This window comes from Pteropus vampyrus, unplaced genomic scaffold (genome assembly GCF_000151845.1).
Source record: "Pteropus vampyrus isolate Shadow unplaced genomic scaffold, Pvam_2.0 Scaffold9, whole genome shotgun sequence".
Lineage (NCBI taxonomy): Eukaryota > Metazoa > Chordata > Mammalia > Chiroptera > Pteropodidae > Pteropus > Pteropus vampyrus.
Genome location: NW_011888790.1, coordinates 16,975,339 through 16,983,623, shown reverse-complemented (window position 1 = coordinate 16,983,623; position 8,285 = coordinate 16,975,339). Strand labels below are relative to the sequence as shown.

The following is an 8,285-nucleotide window of genomic DNA, read 5'->3' as shown; positions in this document are numbered from 1 at the left end:
TTCCAGTATATCTATAAATATGTATTGAACAACAATGAGTTTTTAACACTCATTTACTGATGATAAAAGCAGGGAGAGCAGAAGCCATTTCTTGACAAATTAAATTATACAGATTAAGCCTTTGCTAGTATTCTAAATATTTGAAACAAAGTAAAAGGGAATATATTTGTTCAAGAACATTTGTAATGTGAAAACAAAGTGTAGAATCATTGTTGAAAATTATTAAAGGTTATTACCAATTGCATTCAAGTACAGTAGACTTTCTCCTGAATGCCCAAAAAAGTTTATGGAATGAATTATGCAGAACTGCTAATTTCTCTAATTAACAGCTCATTGCAGTTGCATATTTTATTTCAGGGGAAAAGTGTAAAAGATACTGGACAATAGAATATGTCTTTAGAAATTTCTACAGTTTTTTAAAAAAATACAAAAGTTTGTTTAATATGAATTTAAATGACATGTAAAATTTTATATGTTAGTGGAATTAGAAAGAAGATATGTAAAAAATCAGTCATTTCATGATTAATTTTCTAGAGTATAGACATATTAAAGTGTGGGTAAGTCAAATTCTATAACTGATATTCCAATGTAAGTTGTTTACAATTTATTCATTTATTTCATTATATTTCACTCAGGAGAGAATGTTTTTTTTTTTTTTCATTTTAAAATGTACATTAATGCTATTGAAACACCAGGGAACAGAAAGTATTAGGAAATATTTAAACAACAAAATCAGAAATTTACACATTGTATTAAGTATACCACTATCTAATGTGTCTAAGTACTAGTAAATAAGAAATGGTTAGAATGTCATGGACCACAAGTTTAAGCCAATTGAGATTTTGAGAATTTCTTCTGTGTAAAAAAATACAGTGTGTTCTAAAAGGTCTAGAATAATTCTTTAAGAAAATTTGGGAAACATTACCGACACCCTCAAAATGAATTGTAAACAAAACAGTCGCAATATTGAGGTTATTTTTCAAGTCTGTATGATATAAAGATGCTGAGTTCCAGTGTTTACATTTGTGTCAGTTGATATTTGACTTTTTGGTATAAAATTTTTCTTTTAAGTCCAGTCTGCCTCAACTATTATTAGATACCTGAAACTGTGCATTTATTAGTAATTCTTAATAAATACAAGAAATAGATTACCCTGCAATCCATTATGCCAATTTATTATAAATTCACATTATATATTTATAGTAGCATATATTTACCCATATTCCTTAAAAATGTTACCAACATCATTTTTCCATCTTTTAGTCTATTTCAAAACAAATCAATCTTTTTTCTGTAATACCTCTGATATTTTTTGTTCAATCTATAAACATTATACCAGATGTGGATTTACCATCAGAAAATTTAGGTTTTAGGTTTTTTTTTTTAACCATTGGAAATATTACCTGTCTTTATTTTCTCTAAATTAAAACTATGAGTCCCAATATTATAATCCTAACCGGATGGACATTTTCTTCTAGTTTTCTTTGGGGAGATTCATGTGTCAACAAGAAGATAAAAAAGAGTCCTCTCATTTTCTGGGCATCCATGTCTCTTAAGCCCTCTACCATCACTGCTCCATAAAATCTTGATGTAGTGTTTAGACTAAGATTCACTCAGTTCACTTGGGCCATCCACTTTGAAAGACTTACAAGAATGTCTTGCTTTAGACTTTCGAATGTGAGGGTGTTTGGCAAGTATTTGTTTTCATCCTGAGGCCTCATCTTTGAGCATTGTGGTTTAGTGTCTCCACTGTATCAGAAGCATGCATCAAATAAATTAATTTATTAAAGAAAACACAGATGCCTCTTTCACTTGAAATCTCATACTCAGAATAAAAGGCAATAACCTTTACCTTATAAAGAACATTTTCTTGGAAATCTTCTGTGGGAAAAGAGTTAGCACAGTAAGTCTGAAACTGCCTAGATGTAGAAAATCCTGCTTGTAAGGTTGACCCTTGGCTTGCACTTGGAAACTTGGCTGATAAACAGTTCTCTATTGACATAAAAAGAGTTCTTAAGTGATACAAGAGTGGCTCATTGTGCCTGAACTATTTATACAAACAGTGAGGTTTACGCTGAACATCCGTTTTCCCTTTGGGATTCTAGAGTTTATATATGTGCTAGACAGAGGGTACCTATGTGACCAGATCCCAGTAAAAACTTTGGACAGAGAATTACATAATGTGATGTGTGCGGTGTGACTCCACTGGCAAAAGACTCTCAAAAGCTGGTTCCTGGTTTCTTCCGCACTTATGTAACTTTTCCCTTTGCTGATTTTGCTTTATATCCTTTCACTATCTTAAATCTTGACCATGAGTAAAATTATATGCTGAGTCTTGTGAGTCCTTCCAGTGAATCCCTGAATCTAGATCAGTCTTGGTGGCCCTCAACACAATCTCCTCTCTGGAAGGGGAATTCTATTTCCAGCCAAGTGTTTGAGATGCAGGAATGATGCTGTCATGACACAGAAATTTATTAACTTCACCCAAAATATTAGCTTTGTATGTTTATTATGACAACTGATATCATGACTAGCTTATAACTATTTTTCAGTTGCCAGGCCTATTCCATTCCACCATAAAATCTGTCACTAAATCAGTCTGAGCCCATTGGATTTTCAAATAAGATTACCTATTCCTCTCCATATCTTTGCTCATTCTGTTCCTGTTTCATTAAATGACTCCTCCGACTCACTCACTGGCAGAAGCCATACGTCCTTTAAAGACCACCGAGAGATAGGAAAGTGAAGTGATTAATTCATGGTTTTGGAATAAGATGATCTGGCCTGAACTCATGCCAATTACTAGTTATAAACTTTAGCAAATTATTTTTTTTGTAGTTCAGTTTCCTTATATGAAAAATGCATGTAATATAAAGTAAACCTACAAAGTAGGTACTGCTATGTTAGGATTAAATGATTGAATATTTGTGAAGTGTTTAAAACTATACATAGTGCATTGTAAATGAACATTATTTATCTATGTTTAAAATACATATATTATACTGGCTTTATAACTGCTCTGAAGAATGTATTATACTGGCTTCTTAATCTCTCTGAGGAATATACATGATGTGTCACTAGCAGAGATCCATGGAATGGGTGACAGAGTAGACTTTGAGAGGCAGTAGTGTTTTCAAATCTTGGTAAGCCACTTAGTCTCCTCGAGCAATGAGTATAATGGGGTAAGTTGTTCTGTGCCTGATTTTAGGATTTTTTAGGGGGGGGGGCACTAATTTAAAATGTTTAGAATAATTTTATGTGAAAATCTGTCTACCATGACCAATAGCTTCAAAATAAATTGTGAACAAAACAGTTACAGACAGCATTAGGGAGTTTGTTTTTCAAGTCTGCAGGATATTGAATATATAATGAGTTTTAGCATTTACTTTTGGGTCTACAAGTATTTGAGCTTATAAATGTTTTCTTCTAAATCCAGTGCACTAGGGTAGTTGGGCCTCTTGGCCTGCTGAACTCAGAAGACTGAAGGTGAGACTGGAAAAATATCTTGGCATTTGCCTACATATTCTGCCACTCTGCGCATGAGTGTCCCATAAAAACAGCTTTTTTACCTTTGCATTCCTCTCATCTATTGATGCCTCCACTTCCTTACTGTTTACACCCAACTCCTGTCTTTATCTCTTTTTTGATTCAGTAAGATTAGTAATTTATTAGTAATTTTTTTTTTTTTACAACTATCCTTATCTCTCCCTTAATCTCAGTAGCCAAGTTTGTCCCGTTTCTGGTGTAGCTGGAATTTGCTGGAGAAAATATTACAGATGTACAGAACTCTATAAAATCATGATCGCTGACATTAAAACAGCACTTAATATTTCCTGGCAATGCTAATGGTTTTCTGGTAAGGTCCCTCTCTCCTGGTGAATAAGTGTGCAGGGTATTATGAAGTGGAGGAGAATTGGGGAAATATACTTTCAGTAGCTATAAAAATGATCATAAACAGTAAATATGCAAATATATGTTTTCTATTTATGGATTTAGCAAAAGCCCATCTTAATCCTTAGACCAGTATGTTATGGCAGAAAAGACACAAGGTTAGGAATTAAATTGCCTGAAGTTGAGCTCTGGGTTCATTTCATATATATTTTGGAGTTATATAATCACTTGAGCTTCAGAAGCAACTTCCCAGCCAACTAACCTCAGCTGACTTTGACAGCAAGCAAAATATCTTGTAAGCAGTCTGTCACTAGTATGAAATGAGGCACATAAGGGAATTCATATAAGGCTGCCTTCATATGATATTGTAATACACATTCTTTTCCCTCATCCTACAACTATAAGCAGTGAACATGCATAGCTCTAATTGAGAAGCTGTTGAAAAATAGCCCTCTTTACAAGTTTTTCATGAAATTGTCTCCCTAAAGTTCCAAGCACTCTCTAAAGCTGTTCTGGAACACTAGTATGAACACTAGTATGTCATACTGGAGAAAAGACATATATATATATATATATATATATATATATATATATATATATATATATATATATATATGTCTTTTATATATATATATATTTTTTTTCTTTTAAATTCCATTGTGTTAAACAGCATTTTCTTAGTTTTTCAAAGGCCCTAAAATTTCATTAGGGTGTTATTCCATTTCAGTCCAATTAGTCTAAAACTTACTGATTATACAGCAATTCAATTTTGATATTAGCTACCAGAGATAGGGAAATTCTTACAAATTAAATAGTACAGTTCTTCAAAAAACTGATGACAATCACACACTTCAGTGTCATTAGTGATTGCTGCACTTCTGGCTGACTGGCTATAAATTTGGAGGTTTCCATGACCCTCTCAGATTCTATAATTTGCTAGAATGATTCATAAGTTAGAAAAGTACTGAGGATTCTGGGAAAAATGGTGGAGTGAGAGATGTCCCCAGATCTCTCCCTTTGAAACAATAAGCTGAACATCTAAAACTCAACAAAAGCCTACAGCCATACTACCCTGAACAAACCCAATCCCATCTGATCTTGGAAGCTAAGCAGAGTTGAGCCTGGTTAGCACTTGGATGGGAGACTACCTAGGAAGACCAGGTACCATAGGTGTAAAAAATAATAAAATAAATAAATAAATAAGGAATTGTAAGCTGACAAGACCCTTGCAATCTATGAGGTCAACCAAAGGTTGCCTTGCCTAAAAAAAAAAAAAAAAAAAAAAAAAAAGAACAAAAAATAAAAAATAAAACTCAACAAAAAACATCTAAACTGTACACCAGCACATCTGAGCATGGGATCTGCGCATAAGAGCTACCATAGGTCAGAACTCTGGTGTTGGGCAGCCTCTGGAAGCTGAGCTGCCAGGGCTCTCTACTGAGGGAGAGAGAGGGGAAGAGGTGGGGCGAGTTCACTGATCAGCCTTGCCTGGGAAAGTGTGAGTACCACGCAGCTGGTGGCAGGGCTCAGTCATCTGGGCAGAAAGCAGAGAAGCAGGCAGAAAAACAAAAGCTGATTTTTACCGACCGTGGTTGCAGAACTGAGGCTAAGCTGCAGCCCCTAACCCCCAACCCAGAAGGCCCTCGTAATAGTAACCACACAACAAAGATTCAGAAATATATAACATAAAACAAGAAGAATTAGAGGGAAAACCCACAAAAGCCAACCAAAATAAAGAAAACAGAAACACAAGGACAAGGAAGCAATGGAAACACAGAGCTACTAGAAAGCAAAAGATAAAATGGCTATAAGAAGACCTCATATTTCAATAATCACCCTAAATGTAAATGGACTGAACTCACCAATCAAAAGTACAGAGTTGAAGAATGGATCAGAAAATACAACCCAGCATATGCTGCCTCCAGGAGACACATCTCAGCTCCAAAGACAAATATAAACTCAAAGTGAAAGGGTAGAAAATGATATTTCAAACATATGGCATTCAAAGAAAAGTGGGAGTAGCTGTACTAATATCAGATGAAACAGACTTCAAAATAAAAAAGGTAAAGAAAGATACTGAGGGACACTTCATAATCATAAAGGGAATCATGCACCAAGAAGACATAACATTTATTAATATGTATGCTCAGGGAGCATACATATCAGGGAGCCACGAAATATGTAAAACAATTACTATCAGAACTAAAGGGAGAAACAGATCAAAACATTATCATTGTAGGGGACTTAAATACCCGACTGTTGGAGATGGACAGATCATCCAAACAGAAAATCAATAAGCAAATAACATCCTTAAATGACACATTAGTCCAACTGGACATAATTGACATTTACAGAGCCTTCCATCCCAAAACAGCTGCTTATACGTTCTTCTCTAGTGCACATAGAACATTCTCAAGAATCGACCACATACTGGAACACAGAGATAGCCTCAACAAGTATAAGAGGGTTGAAATCATACCAACCATATTCTCTGATCATAATGCTTTGAAACTAGAGATCAACCGCAGAAAGAAATCAGGAAGAACCACAAATACATGGAGATTAAATAACATGCTACTGAAGAATAACTGGATCACAGAAGAAATAAAAAGAGAGATCAAAAGATACATAGAAACAAATGATAATGATATTACAACATATCAGAACTTTTGGGGCATGACAACAGCAGTATGAGAGGAAAGTTCATATCATTACAGGCCTATCTCCAAAACAAGAATGAGCCCAAATAAACAATCTAACACTTCATCTTAAAAAACTAGAAAAAGAAGAACAAATGAAGCCTAAAGTCAGCAAAAAGAAAGAAATAATCAAAATTAGAGCAGAAATATATGAAACTGAAAACAACAACAACAAACAATAGAGAAAATAAATGCAATAAAGAGCTGGTTCTTTGAAGTTAATAAAATGGACAAACCCCTGGCTAGACTCACTAAAGAAAAAAGAGAAAGGACACAAATAAACAAAATCAGGGATGAAAGAGAGGAAATTACGACTGACACTGCAGAAATACAAAGGATCATACAAAAATACTATGAAAATGTATATAACACCAAATATAATAACATAGAAGAAATGGACCAGTACTTAGAAAAATACAATCTTCCTATCCGAAACAAGAAGATTTGGAAAATGTCAATAGGCCTATCAGCAGTATGGAAATTGAAACAATCATCAAAAACCTACCCAAAAGTAAAAGTCCAGGACCAGATGGCTTCAACAGTGAATCCTACCAAGCATTCAAGAAGATTTAATACCTATTCCCTTGAAACTCTTCCAAATAATCAAAGAGACAACACTTCCCAACACGTTTTATGAGGCCAATATTACTCTGATTCCAAAACCTGGTAAAGATAACACATACACAAAAAAGTACAGACCAATATCTCTCATGAACATAGATGCAAAAATCCTAAATATGATACTAGCTAACCAAATATAGAACATATTAAAAAGATTATACACCACAATCAAGTGGGCTTCATCCCAGAGGCACAAGGATGGTTCAACATATGCAAATCAATTAATATGTTACACCACATAAACAAATTTAAAAAAAAGAATCATATGATCATATCAATAGATGCAGAAAAAGCCTTCCACAAGATATAGCATCCATTTATGATCAAAACATTTAACAAAATCGGTATAGGAGGAAAGTACCTTAACATAATAAAGGCCATATATGATAAACTCTCAGCCAACATTATACTTAATGATGAAAAACTAAAAACCTTCCCTCTAAGATCAGGAACAAGGCAAGGCTGTCCACTATTGCCACTCTTACTCAATATAACATTGGAGGTTCTAGCGAGTGCAATCAGAGAAGAGAAAGATATAAAGGCATCCAAATAGGAAACAAAGAAATCGAACTGTCGCTATTTGCGGATGACATGATTCTCTATATAGAAAACCCTAAAAACTCGACAAGAATGCTCTTAGAAACAATAGGCAAACACAATAAGATTTCTGCATAAAAAATCAACATTCAAATATCCATATACTTTCCTATACTCTAATAATGAAGTGTCGGAAAAAGAAGTAGAAAAAATAATTCTTTTTGCAATTGAAACAAAAAGAATACAATGCCTAGAAACAAATTTAATGAAACATGTGAAGAACTTATATAATGAATACTACAAGACCCTATTAAAAGAAATTGAAGAAGATCTAAAGAAATGGAAAGATATTCCATGTTCTTGGATTAGAAGAATCAACATAGTTGAAATGGCCATGTTACCTAAAGCATTATACAGATTTAATGCAACTCCCATCAAATTCTCATCAGCATTTTTTAAAGAAATATAACAAAAAAATCATCAGATTTGTATTGAAGCACAAAAGATCCTGAATTGCCAAACTCATCCTGAGAAAAA

The 8,285-nt window shown here is 33.9% G+C and overlaps 1 pseudogene; it reads left to right on the top strand.

Moving 5' to 3' along the window:
* The first annotated feature begins 4,945 nt into the window (after positions 1-4,945).
* LOC111730073 lies at positions 4,946-5,064 on the top strand (annotated as a pseudogene).
* Positions 5,065-8,285: the final 3,221 nt, after the last annotated feature.